The sequence below is a fragment of the Rattus norvegicus genome, chromosome 8, assembly GCF_036323735.1.
Source record: "Rattus norvegicus strain BN/NHsdMcwi chromosome 8, GRCr8, whole genome shotgun sequence".
In the NCBI taxonomy this organism is placed as follows: Eukaryota; Metazoa; Chordata; class Mammalia; order Rodentia; family Muridae; genus Rattus; species Rattus norvegicus.
This window is the reverse complement of record NC_086026.1, coordinates 85354596-85367525: the sequence shown is the minus strand read 5'-3', so window position 1 is coordinate 85367525 and position 12930 is coordinate 85354596. Positions and strand designations below refer to the sequence as shown.

Here is a 12930-nt window from a genome sequence, read left to right as displayed (position 1 = left end):
CACACACACACACACACACACACACACACACACACACACAGGTGCATGCACACACAAATAAATAATAAACCTTTCAAAATGATAACAAAATTCTCAGCTAAAATGTTAAATAGCAACATTAAAAAATAAGATAGTGAATTTTTTTTCCAAACAGTGTGAGAGTATTTGTCTCAGCATTCCAGGGGGGCTAGAGGGGGAATGTGTTTACTTCAAAACTATCTCTCGAATATAATGAGAAAGTTTTGCACAAAGGAATGGTTTCATGAAAAGAAATTAAAGATGTGACACAAAATAAATAAAATATATCAAATGAATAGTTTGAGATGCAGGAAGGAGAAAATGGCAGTCATATTAGTGTGTGTAATTACACCTCCTATCTAAAGATTAAAAAATACAAGAAACAGTTGAATTAGCACTACATGATAATCTACATTGGCCAAGAATCTGCTGAAGTCAGTGAGTAAAGGACGATAAACTGACTCACTTAAGAACTAACCAAGGCTGGGTTCCATGTATTGAGTGGCATATCAGGGTAAGTAAATGACATTAAATGAGAGCCTCTTTAAAAATAAACTAGGTTGAGAAAGCAGCATACTTATTAGGAGCAGTGTGCCTCAACCCTCCCAATGCTGAAACCATTTCATATAGTTCCCATCTGGTGACCCCCAACCATACAATTATTACTTCACAACTGTAATGTTGCTACCGTTACGAGTCATAATGCAAATAGCTGTGTTTTCGATGGTCTTAGGTCTATGAAAGAATCATTTGACCCCTGAAAGGGGGTCGCGACCCATAGATTGAGAACTACTGACCTAACAGAAACCAAGAGAAGGTAAACTTTCTCAGAGGCCCTGATGAGAGAAGGTGAGGAGAAATGTACTTCTGTGTCCTTGCCCAGGACAGATTTGTCAAGGTCTTGTCTGGAACTGAGGCTGAAGCTGACCCCTTTAGAAGGGTCAAGGTTTTTCTTCCTGAGAACATGGCTTTTCCCCCTGAAGAGACTGGAATTATCAATCCCAAGGATACTATATACTTGGTCTATGACCCATTTGAGATACCTTGTGATTCCCCTGGAGTAACATTGCTTCGTTAGCTTCCTGCTGGCCTCATCTTCCGGCATGATAGCGGACTGCAGATCCCACTGACTCTGGCCCATTTTTCTCCTGCAAATAGTAAATAACGTACAGTACTTCTTCATAAACGTGCATGGCCTAAGAACAGCTTGTGCAACACCTCCTGACCCAAGCTTTTCAATCTTCTTTGTGTTCTCATCCCCGAGAATTCCCCTTAGGACCCTGTCACTGAAGAATGAACTGCTGGTCCCAGTCAAATACAAATTACACAGTAGAAATAAATTGGAATAAACGAATAATTGTATTTAGATGGATCTATTAACAAGTAGAAAAGGCTACCATATCGACTAGGTAAAACTGTAAGCCAGAAGACAAGCAGAAAGGGGCTAGGGGATAAATCACATACATGTTTGACACCTCTCCCTGAAACAGACTGATAGTCACAAAACTTAAAACCTGAAAGTGTGATTTGACATGGAGGTATTTACCATACAATGTGCGACTTACATAGAAAGAAAATTCATGGGGCTGGGGATTTAGCTCAGTGGTAGAGCGCTTGCCTAGAAAGCGCAAGGCCCTGGGTTCGGTCCCCAGCTCCGGAAAAAAAAAGAAAGAAAGAAAGAAAGTTCAATATCTCTATAATATAGTGTACATAAGATAATAGCCACAAGGTAGATTAACAAAGTTGCGAAGTTCACAAAAAGATGAACATTATCACCAACAACCAGCACTATAGGAGTCCTTATAAAGTCATAAACTCATTAAATTAGAAATCATGTGGAACATTTAACAAACTCTACCTAATGAGAGCATGTGAAATTTGAACTGGCAATTAAGTAATAAACATCTTACTAAATTAAGCACAGATAATTAATCACGTAATAGCTCATAAACTGGTCTCAAAAAAAAAAAACTCAACAAATTAGCTTAATTATAAAAAGTTCTCACACCAGAACGCAATAGATCATAATTCCTTGTTAATAAAATAAAATGTCTTATACTAGTATTTTTTTATAGTAAACGTCTTGGGGCTGGGAGATGGCTCGGTGGGTAACGTGCTTGGTTCCCAGGTGTGATGACTGCTATGCTTACTGGGCAGAGGAGCATGAGCTCCAGGATGAAGTGAGAAGCCCTGCCTCAATACATAAGATGGAAATGATAGGACGCCTGATGTCAGCCTCAGGTCTCCACAGGCAGACACACATGGCCATCATGAGGGCATACGCATAACACACACACACACACACACACACACACACACACACATATGGCTCAACAGTTAAATGCAGGGACTGCTTCTCTGAAGGATCTGGGTTCAACTGCTGGCACCCACATGGCAGCTCACAAGCATCTGGAACTCCAGTTCCAGAGAACCAGACCCCCTCCCTCTTCTGACCTCCATGTCTGCCAGTCATGCATGTGGTGCACAGACACACATACTGACAAACGCCCATATATACAGAATCAAATTTAATAAAAATAACTATATTTCTAATATAATAATGGAAATAACTATAATAAAAATGACTGTATAATAAAATAACTATGTATAATAAAAATAACTATCTAAACATGACATATAATACAAGTATTATATATAATCTAAACTATATATAACAATATATATAACAAACTATATATAATAAATATAACTATATATCCAAACCTGACATATAATGCTAATATTATGTATAAAACAATACAACCCCAAGTAGAATTGAGAGGTATAGCATAAATATTTATATTATAAAGAAAAGAGGCTGTTAACTTAGACACTAATTGTGTAATTTTAGGAATTAGGTGAAATATTAGAGTCAAGCTAGAAGATTTTAAAAATAAATTGCAGATTTAATACAAGCAAAGTGTTAGACAGACATTAGAGGCTTGGGGGCCGTTGAGGACAATGCACCACTCCAGAGAGAGAGAGAGAGACAGAGACAGAGACAGAGAGACAGAGAGAGAGACAGAGGAAAGAGAGAGGTAAAGGTACCAGAGCTTTGCTATCTCCTCATCCAATCCAAATAGCAGATTTCTCACCCTGACCCTGTGTTGTGAAATGACATTCTATGTGCCCTAAACATTACATACTATCATCTTTTCCTTACAAGTTAATCCAACTAAGTCTATCAGTCACCCACACACCTGAGACCACCTATCAGGAACTCTAAGTCACCTGGAGATATGCTAAGAAAATAGGAAGAATCATAGACCCTAACTGAGTGACCTTATGTACTCCAGAGCCCATCCCTCAATGCAATTGCACACGTTTCCACAACTAAGCCTGCCTGCTTTCCCAAGATGTAACTCAAAATGTATTACCTTTCCTTCTCCACCCCTTTCTATCCAGTATTATTGTGTGCGTGTATGTATGTATGTATGTATGTATGTATGTATGTATGTATGTATATGTGTATGTCTGTGTAGATATATGTGTGGTATGTCTATGTATGTATGTGAGTGTATCTACATATGTATGTATATGTGTATGTATGTGTGTGCGTGTGTATGTATCAGCTAAAATCCTAAGCATACTTGCTCCCCCACTTTGAACATCCTCGGGCTTTCTCTAAACAGCCTGCCCCAGTTCTTGCCTTCCTCCACTGCTGAGCCTGCCTACTTCTTAGATCTTATCCAAAACTCATCGATACCACTCATTTCCCGCCATCAAGAACTGAACTGCCAAGAGAGAGATTTACGTACAGTTTACCCTATTGGTTTTCTTTCAAATACTAAAGAAAATGGTGCTGGGATTTTATTCTGAGCCTGTGTTTAAATCTTTTTAGCAAGACAAAACTAAGCCCTCATAGATGAAAACCCTAATTCTCAAGTAACAAAAACAATTGGACTTTCTCTGTTATTGATTTAATGGTAATGAGATAAGAAAATGAGTAGCTTTACAAGGTAAGAATTTAATGTTCTTAAGTTTCATATTAACTTTGTCAGGCTTGTTAACAAAATCAAGTTTTTTTGCTAATATTTATTACTGCAAAAATCAAATGAATTGACTCTCATATTTCTCATATTACAGAACTCAGAAGCATCACCCTGGGAGGGGCAGGGAGGAGGGGGAACACTCACTATTAGAGTATAAAAGATGGCATCAATAAAAATCTTTTAATTGACCACTTATAAGCAACTATTTCCCGTTTATCTAAGACTAGAAATATTGTAGCTGTTTCCCTGAGTTTTATAGATCATTTAAAAAATATTTGCCACACTGAAAACTCGTAAGCTTAGGACATGCAAGGTGACTATTACATTTTATACATGAACTGTCAACATATAAACTATGCAATAAAATTTTGTGCATTTATTGTGTTTTATTTACTAGTGATTTTCAATTTAAAAGAAAAAGACTTTAGCTCTGGGTGATCCTACCATTCCTCCTGTATTTGTTATTACAGTTATGAGATAGATATTAGAAAATGTGTTCATTTGTGTCATGAGCACTTTCTCCTAAGTTTATAAGAAGCCTAAGTGTGTGTGTGTGTGTGTGTGTGTGTGTGTGTGTGTGTGTGTGTTCATAAAGACCTGGTTAACATACTGAATACTCTAAAATAAAACATAAAGGACTTATGTATGTCTCTGTGTGTCGATACTAATTCTCCTGACCCATTTATCTGTATGATTTCCGTGTTATATAAGTTTTCTAAGCAGCAAAGTTTTGGGGCATACTTAGCAAAGCAGGTGTTCTCCAAACCAGAATGGGTGGTGCTAACATTTCCCAGGTCTGTCTGTGTGTCCCCAGTGGCATTGTGGCTATTCTTTTAAGCAAAGGTAACAAAACACACTGTGCACTTCAAGCAGGAAAAGCTATTATTGCACATTTTCACCCAAGAAGCACATCTATACACAAAATTCTTCAAGCAAGTTTTCCTTGAGTGTTTGCTCCTGTGGGTTATGTTTTTGTAAAGCTTTATAACTGCTGTGTGATAACAGACAAGAAAATAAGTAAAGACTATTTTTGCAATATTTGGGGTTCACCAACAAAACAAACAGATTCAAGAATGGATTCCTTCTATGCCTTTAATTGCTATAAACTGACCACTAAGATTTGGTTGGGACTCACTTTACATCTGTGGCTTATTCCACCTACATGCAATCAGATCAGACCGGGTCAGGTACCATCCTGCCACCGAGAGAGAGACAGGGTAAGATGGTTGACCAGTGACGTTTTCAGAGAATGTTGTTCAGAGACAAGGGGAGAAGCTGTGAGACTCAAAATGGAGTCACACTGGGGCATGGTAGCATTTGCCTATAATTCCCATAATTGGGAGCCTGAAACAAGGGAATCAGATATTTGATACTAGCCCAAGCTTCATAGCAAAATGTTTTCAGCAAAAATGGGGTCATGTGTGCCAACCCTTCCTAAAGTACCTGAAGCCAAGAAGCTTTAGAGCAGTAGTGGTTCTTATACATGGTTACATGATACTAATTGAATGTGTTTCTAACTTTGACTTCTACCTATATTCTGTTTATGGTGTTTACTTTAAATACTTCAGATATTTTACCGCAAGACTGAGGAATAAAAGAGTGGGGGAAATGTAATCTTCCTTGAAGGAATGGAGAGGTACAAGAAGACCTCTGTGCCCCCACCTTTGACCATTAGCCTTTTGAAAAATGGACTCCAAGAAATTGTAAGTTCCTCAGGAATCTTATGCTGGGGGAAGTAAATAGTTGTCTGTGTTAGTATGAGGGAAAGTGTATCTCCCAGAAAGGGGTTTAGTAATGTCAGACTAGGGGCTGGGGATTTAGCTCAGTGGTAGAGCGCTTACCTAGGAAGCGCAAGGCCCTGGGTTCGGTCCCCAGCTCCGAAAAAAAGAACCAAAAAAAAAAAAAAAAAAAAAAAAAAACAGAAATGTCAGACTGTCTTGCAGAAGGGATTAGAGGCAGATGGAGTATAAGATCACACCTTAACTGGGACTCTATGGTTATGCGCCCATCTGACCCTCTATTTAAATCTAAACCTCCTCATGTCGGAGCCTCTATATGGATCTGGTGCAGAGGCTGGGTAAATGCTACTAAACTTGTGTCTTACTCTTAGCAAAGTAGTAGTTGCATCGAATAACTCTTTCTTGCTTCATTTGTTTAATTAGTGGCCAAGCATAAGCTGTTATAGCTTCCAGAGCCCAGTCTCTCACCCTAACACCGATAGCACTTATAACTGTAACATCAAAAGGGCAGTGTCGTGAGGAACTAGTCCCTTTTTGGTGTCAGACATCCTTTCTTGGTTCATTTTCTCACCTTGACTAAGCAAAAATAACCAAACCATTTTAATATTTAAAACCTGTCTTAGTTGCTTTAATGTTTAAAACCTGTCTTAGTTACTTTTCTACTGCTGTAACAGAGCACCATGACCAAAGCAACTTACAGAAAAAAGAAATCATTTAATTTAAACTTACAGTTTCAGAGGGTTAGAGTCCATGACGCTGGGGCGAAGACAAGGCAGCATACACACCTGAGAGCTCACATCTCAAACAGCAGGCAGGAAACCAGATGCCCACTGAGAATGACATGATGAATCTTTTGAAACCTCAATGGTCCACCTCTAGTGACACTCCTCCTCCAACAAGACCGCACCTTAATCCTTCCCAGACAGTTCTACCAACTGGGGACCAAGTATTCAAACATGAGCCTCTGGGAGCCATTTTCATTCAAACCACCACATTACACTCCCTGGCTTCCAAAGGCTCATGGCCATTATCATAATGCAAACTGCATTCAGTTCAACTTCAAATGTCCCCATAGTATTTCAGTCTTATCATAGCTTAAAGGTCTGACGTTCAAAGTCTCTTCTGAAACTTGAAGCAATATCTTAATTGTAACTCCCTGTAAAATCAGAGCAAATTATGTACTTCCAAATTGCCATAGCAACAACTACATATTTCCATTCCAAAGGGGGAGAAATTACAACATAGTGAGGAAAAGCTGGACCAAATCAAGACCAAAACCCACAGGGCAAATTCCAAAACCTGTAGTTCCATGTCTATGTTAGAGGGCTCAGATGGGAAACATTGTAGCACTCAGGTTACAGTGGGGATTTATGGAAGTTAAGTGATTAATAGGGTCTTGGCTGAAGTCCACCACCTGTAAGCTACTCTAATAAATCGTCTTTTAATATGTAGATATCCAGTCTATCAGTCCCTTTCCTTTAGAGAACCCTGAATAGCAGATTTTTCACTCTGTGGTATTTTCATACTTAAAAGTCTGCTTAGATTTGAACAAAAATTAAACTATCATTAAGTATGAAGAAAACATCAAAAGTTTTACGATTTTCTCCTAAGGTATGTGCAAGTTTTTAAAAGACTAGTATTATAATAAATTTTATAATAATATAAACCAGAAGTGTCTAAATATAAAGAAAACATCAAAAATTTTAAAATTTTCTCCTACGGTATGCACATTTTTAAAAAGACTAATATTACAATAAATTTTATTGTAATATAAACCAGAAATGTCTACCTCATGGGCATAAGTTTTCAACAAAATCTTCTTTTTTTTAGTTCCACTTGCAAATAACACTGTCCATTGTTAATGATTATTTTTAATCCACACTGAAACGATATTCTGAGATGTGTGATTGGCAAAAAAAATAATTATTCATAGACTTGTATTACATGTGGAAAGCATTCTTATTCACCATCAAAACTGTAAAACCTGTGTCTTCATTTCTTTTTTTTTTTTTCCTTTTCTTTTTTTCGGAGCTGGGGACCGAACCCAGGGCCTTGTGCTTGCTAGGCAAGCGCTCTACCACTGAGCTAAATCCCCAACTGTGTCTTCATTTCTTAAACTCTTTACTCCACAGTTGGTTTTGCTGGGAGCTGTTTCCTGCCTGAAAAACTATTTATCTGTCGTGTCCTCTCTTCGCATCTCCAGGTGCCTGCTTGTGCGATCACTTCTGTTAGGAATCCCTCTTGGCCAAGCGTTCTTTTTCCTTCTGTGAGGTTCTGTAACTCCTAAACCTCATGAACCCATCTACGAGCCCATACGTTCTGGAGATCCCAGATGTGTACTGATCACTCTCACTAACGTATTTATAGAAATTCATACAGACTGACAAGACAGAAACCTAGAGATAGGTACTATCACCAAGAAGACTCTATCCGGTGAGGTAAGGATGGGTAAACAGAGTTGGATCAATGACAGTGACCGTGTTATAGGGTCCCAGTGATTGTTCAGATGATTTGTATGTAAACCTCACACAGGGAGTGCTATTAACAAGCAAGAACAAATGACTGCCTCACTAAAATTCTGGATATTAGTGGTATACACATCATAAAGCCAGAGAGAATAGACTTTCCATATGTGAGGCTGGATCCCACCATTACAGAGCCTAGACATGGTGATCTCTCTCAGCTTAGAAAGGGTCTTTGCAGCTCAGAAGAGCAGCTGTAGCTGAAACAGCTCCTTAGCAGGATGTGTTCAGTCAGTGGCTGCACAGCATGTCTGGTCACATAAAATCCCCTGTGGTTACAATGTCTGTGCTGTGTGGGAGTTTAGAGGAGGAGACAGCAATTCAGTACAGAAAATGTCTGGTGTCTTTAAAGTGAATAGAGACAGTAAAAGACAGACAGAGAGAGAGAGAGAGAGAGAGAGAGAGAGAGAGAGCGAGCTTTTGAAGGAATCTCATAGCCCAGACAAATTACCTAGCAGCTTCCTTGCATGGGTAATCAAAATAGTTACGGAGCAAATCACACAAACAACTCTAAGAAAACCTGAAAGACAGTTTTAGGGAAGAGGAATGTAATGAAAAGAGTAATGGTTATTTCAAAAAAAATCCTATTAGAGCTACAATTCAATGGCAGAGAGCTAGCCTAACATCTGTAGGGCTCTAAGTTCAAATCTATCCTATGTCAAAGCAGGGCCTCAGGTGTGTGAGGACATTGTTGGCATTTCAGTTGGTAGAAAATAAGTGATCTGTATTTTCCTTTACCTGGTAGCCACAAGGAAGTTAGGTCAAACAGAGAGGTGGGCAAAAAAGAGCATATTTAGGGGCTTTCCAAAGTCTGAGCTAATCTGGCTTAACAGCTGCCACATTTGGGATTGAGACAATCATAGAAATAGTGATCTGCTGGTTAGCCTTACAGATCTAAAACACATGAGTTATTTTCCCCATTTTCCTCAGAAAAGAAGTTCAGAACAACAAGAAAAAAACAAACACATGCACAGACACGTGCAGATATAAACACTGGATCCTACCATTGTTTCCCAGTATGCAGGGAAATGTAAGCGTATTATCTGCCCCATTTGATCTAAATCTAAACTAATAACTACTAAAAACTTGTTTATGGGGCTGGAGAGATGGCTCAGTGGTTAAGGGCACTGACCGCTCTTCCAGAGGTCCTGAGTTCAACCACATGAAGGCTCAGGACCATCTGTAAAGGGATCTGATGCCCTCTTCTGGTGTCTGAAGAGAGCTACAGTGTCCTCATGTACATAAAGTAAATAAATAAATCTTTTTTTTAAAGTGTTTATGAATCCCAGACCCAGGCTAACATTGTCCCATACATAAGTAAACAAGAGGAGATAGGTGTTAAAGAAATGACTTGTTCTTTTTCTTCCTTCCTCTTTTTTAATGAATGCTTTATTAACATATATATTTTTCTTTGCTAACAAATGCATGTGCACACACAAATCCTGGCAATGTTATAATCACAACATTTCAAATTTTACCTATGTTGAATTTGCAACCATAAACCAATCCAAAATATTAATCCGGATAAAAATAGCCTGAGATTAGAAGGAGTACCTTGGTGATATATGGAGAGACAAAGGAGACAGAGAAGGGATGTGGTGGTTTGAATGAGAATGTCCCTCTTAGTCTTGTATAGGCGTAATGTTTTGGGGCATCTTTCAAAGATTATTCTTATGTTATTCAAATGCTGACTTCTCTCCCTCATACCTTGCTTCAATCCGGACACTGCATCGTAAAGCTTAGGTCAAGAATCTCCTGTCTCAAGTTTGTGTAAACAATTCTTACCATTTATTCTCTGCCTTGTTAATAAAAGCTGATCACTCCCCCTAACCCCCAGAGTACAGGAATCAAAGCCGGCTGTCAACCCAGTCCTGTCTCACATTTGCCTGCCTCTTCTTTTTTGCTTTCAACATGACAGATGCCGCTGTGTCCTTAGCTAAGGACTTCTTGGCCGGTTGAGTGGCCGCGGCGGTCTCCAAGGTGACGGTAGCACCCATTGAGCAGGTCAAGCTGCTGCTGCACGTGCAGCACGCCAGCAAGCAAATCACAGCAGACAGGCAATACAAGGGCATCACAGACTGAGTGGTTCGCATCCCCAAGGAACAGGGAGTCCTATCCTTCTGGTGTGGTAACCTGGCCAATGTCATCAGACACTTCCCCGGTGGAGATTTCATCAGTCAGGAGGTGGCGAGAGAAGTGGAAGACAAGTTGAGGAAGGAGGAGACAACACGAGAGCTCAGCTGGAGCATGAAAGGCCCTAAATGCAAGTATTATGGGGATTAAAACAGATAATTGACTGCTCGGGTATTAAGGAGAAGCTTGAAAATAAATTTTGGTCCCTCTGTGTCATCATTGGGGAACTGGCTGCTGTGTTGATTTACTACGTACAATTATATTAAAATTACCACTCACAGTCTTGGACAATAAGTGATAGTGCTTAAGGAGATTTAGGAGCTGTGTGTGGCCTTACTGGAAGACGTATGTCACCTGGAGACAAGATTTAAGAATTTAAAGACCCTAGTCAGAGATCACAACGACCCTATTCATGCTTCACCATCGCCGCTAATTTTTCCTTTTTAATTAAACCAAAACTGGAGAATGTTGGTATTCTGTCTAAGCTCCACCCCCACAGCTACCTGGCAACAGCCGGGTATGCTCCGCCCCACAGTTGCCTGGCAACAGCCAGCTGTGCCTGACACTATATACTCCCGCTCTCCTGCCCTCTTTGTCCCTGTCCCTTCTCTCCCACCCCACCTCCCTTTCCTCCACGTGCTCATGGCCGGCCTCTATTCTACTCTCCTCCCATTAAACCTCTCCACGTGGAAAAAAAAGACCCACACTCTCATGTTTGTGGTTCAAGATGAGAGATCTCAGCTTCCTGATCCTACCATCACACCTGCTGTCTGCCACACTCCCTGCCATTATCAACTCTAATCCTCGGACATCATATACCCAAATACACTTCTATATGGGGCCTTGGTCACTGTGTCTTATCACAGCAACAGAAAAGTAATCAACACAGCAGAAAAGAATTGATGATGATCATAATGAAATCTGCCCAATTATACAATACATGTTGTGAAATATTCACCTTAAAATATGTTAAAAACAAATCAAGATGATATTTCCATGTAAGGAAATCTGTGCTACATATTATAAGACATTAAATATTCAAAGTTTTATGAACAGATATTCCAAATAACAATACATTGGAAACGGAGTAAGTAGTAACGGATATTTACAGGTGAATTCATGGATCTGGAAGCAGTCACTCTGAGATAGCCAAGACCCAGAAAGCAAGTGTCCTATGTGTTCTCTCATTTGTGGTGTTGGCTTTAGAACCTTCAGACATATGTGTTCCAGTTGAAACACCCATAGATATCAGGAAATTGTTAAGAAGCCAAGGGAAGAAGGGCTGTCAAAAAAATAAATAAATAGATAGGTAACAAAAGTGCTGATGTGGATGTTACAAAAGGAACGCTTACCCACTGTTGGTAAGAGTGGAAACTTGTATTAGGGACGCTTCTTTTGTCCTGAGGTGGGAATGAGTACAGGACACAGCAGGCAAGTTGCCCACATGGACCCACAGTAGTGATGGCAGCAGGCACGTACATGTGCAACTCAAGAAAGAAAAAGATAATTCTGCCATGGAGAAAGAAGATGGGCACAAGATAATAGCCCCAGCTAAGGAACTGATGAATAATGGCTAGGAGAGAGACAGTCAGGGCTTTTCTTCCTTCACTTATTTAATGAAAAAACAATTATGTCCCCTGACACTTCCTCTCTTCAACCCTCCAATGTCCCTCTCACTTTCTCTCAAAACTGTGGCTTCTTTTTCTTTGACTGCTATTACTTACACACACACACACACACACACACACACACACACACACGTGACTAAACATATGAATGAAACGTGCTGTACCATTTAGTGTTGCTTGTGTGTACAGTTTTAGACCTGATGATTTGGTATTTGCCTTGGTTACAGCTCTAAATCTCTGAAGAGATACCAGAACCAAGACAGTTTGTAACAAAGAATATTAAACTGGGGACTTGCTTACAAGAATGAGTCTGTGATCATTGTGGCAGAAAGTGTGGCAGCAGGCGGGCAGGCATGCAGCTGAAGAAGGAGCTGAGAGCTCACATCTTATCCAGAACAGACAGACAGACAGACAGGCAGGCAGGCAGGGAGAGCTCTTGGCTTGGACTTTTGAATCTCAAAGTCCACTCTGAGTGTCACACCTCCTCCAACAACACCATACCTCCTAATCTTCTCTAAACAGTCTACCAACTGAGGACAAAATATGCAAATATATGTGCCTATGAGAGACCATTCTCATTCAAGCCACCACCAAATGCATACGCATTTGGAGGCCCGGGGAAAACTAATGTCTTTAAGAAATCTGATTTGCCCATTGCTCTTTATCCACGGATGAGACCTCATGATAGTCCCCTCATCAATGTTGGCATGTCAACTGGTGTTGTATTTGTTCAGGTCTTGTTTAAACAGCCATATTGTTGACAGTTCATAGGTCATATCTAGAGGACACAATCTTGCAACAGACTTCTTGGTTCTATGTATGTAAGAGTTGTGTTCTAGATGTGTTAACTGGGTCTGAGCACGCCACAGTCAGCTTTTGTCTGCAGTTACAGCAGTTG

The 12930-nt window shown here is 39.8% G+C and overlaps 1 long non-coding RNA gene across 1 annotated transcript; it reads right to left on the bottom strand.

Annotated features, from left to right (window-relative positions):
* Positions 1-755: 755 nt before the first annotated feature.
* LOC120094210 (uncharacterized) lies at positions 756-11705 on the bottom strand. The gene is made up of 2 exons (XR_010054436.1): positions 6479-11705; positions 756-1166 (listed from the first exon to the last, which is right to left on the bottom strand). It is a non-coding gene; the product is annotated as an uncharacterized LOC120094210 (long non-coding RNA).
* Between the last annotated feature and the right edge of the window lie 1225 nt (positions 11706-12930).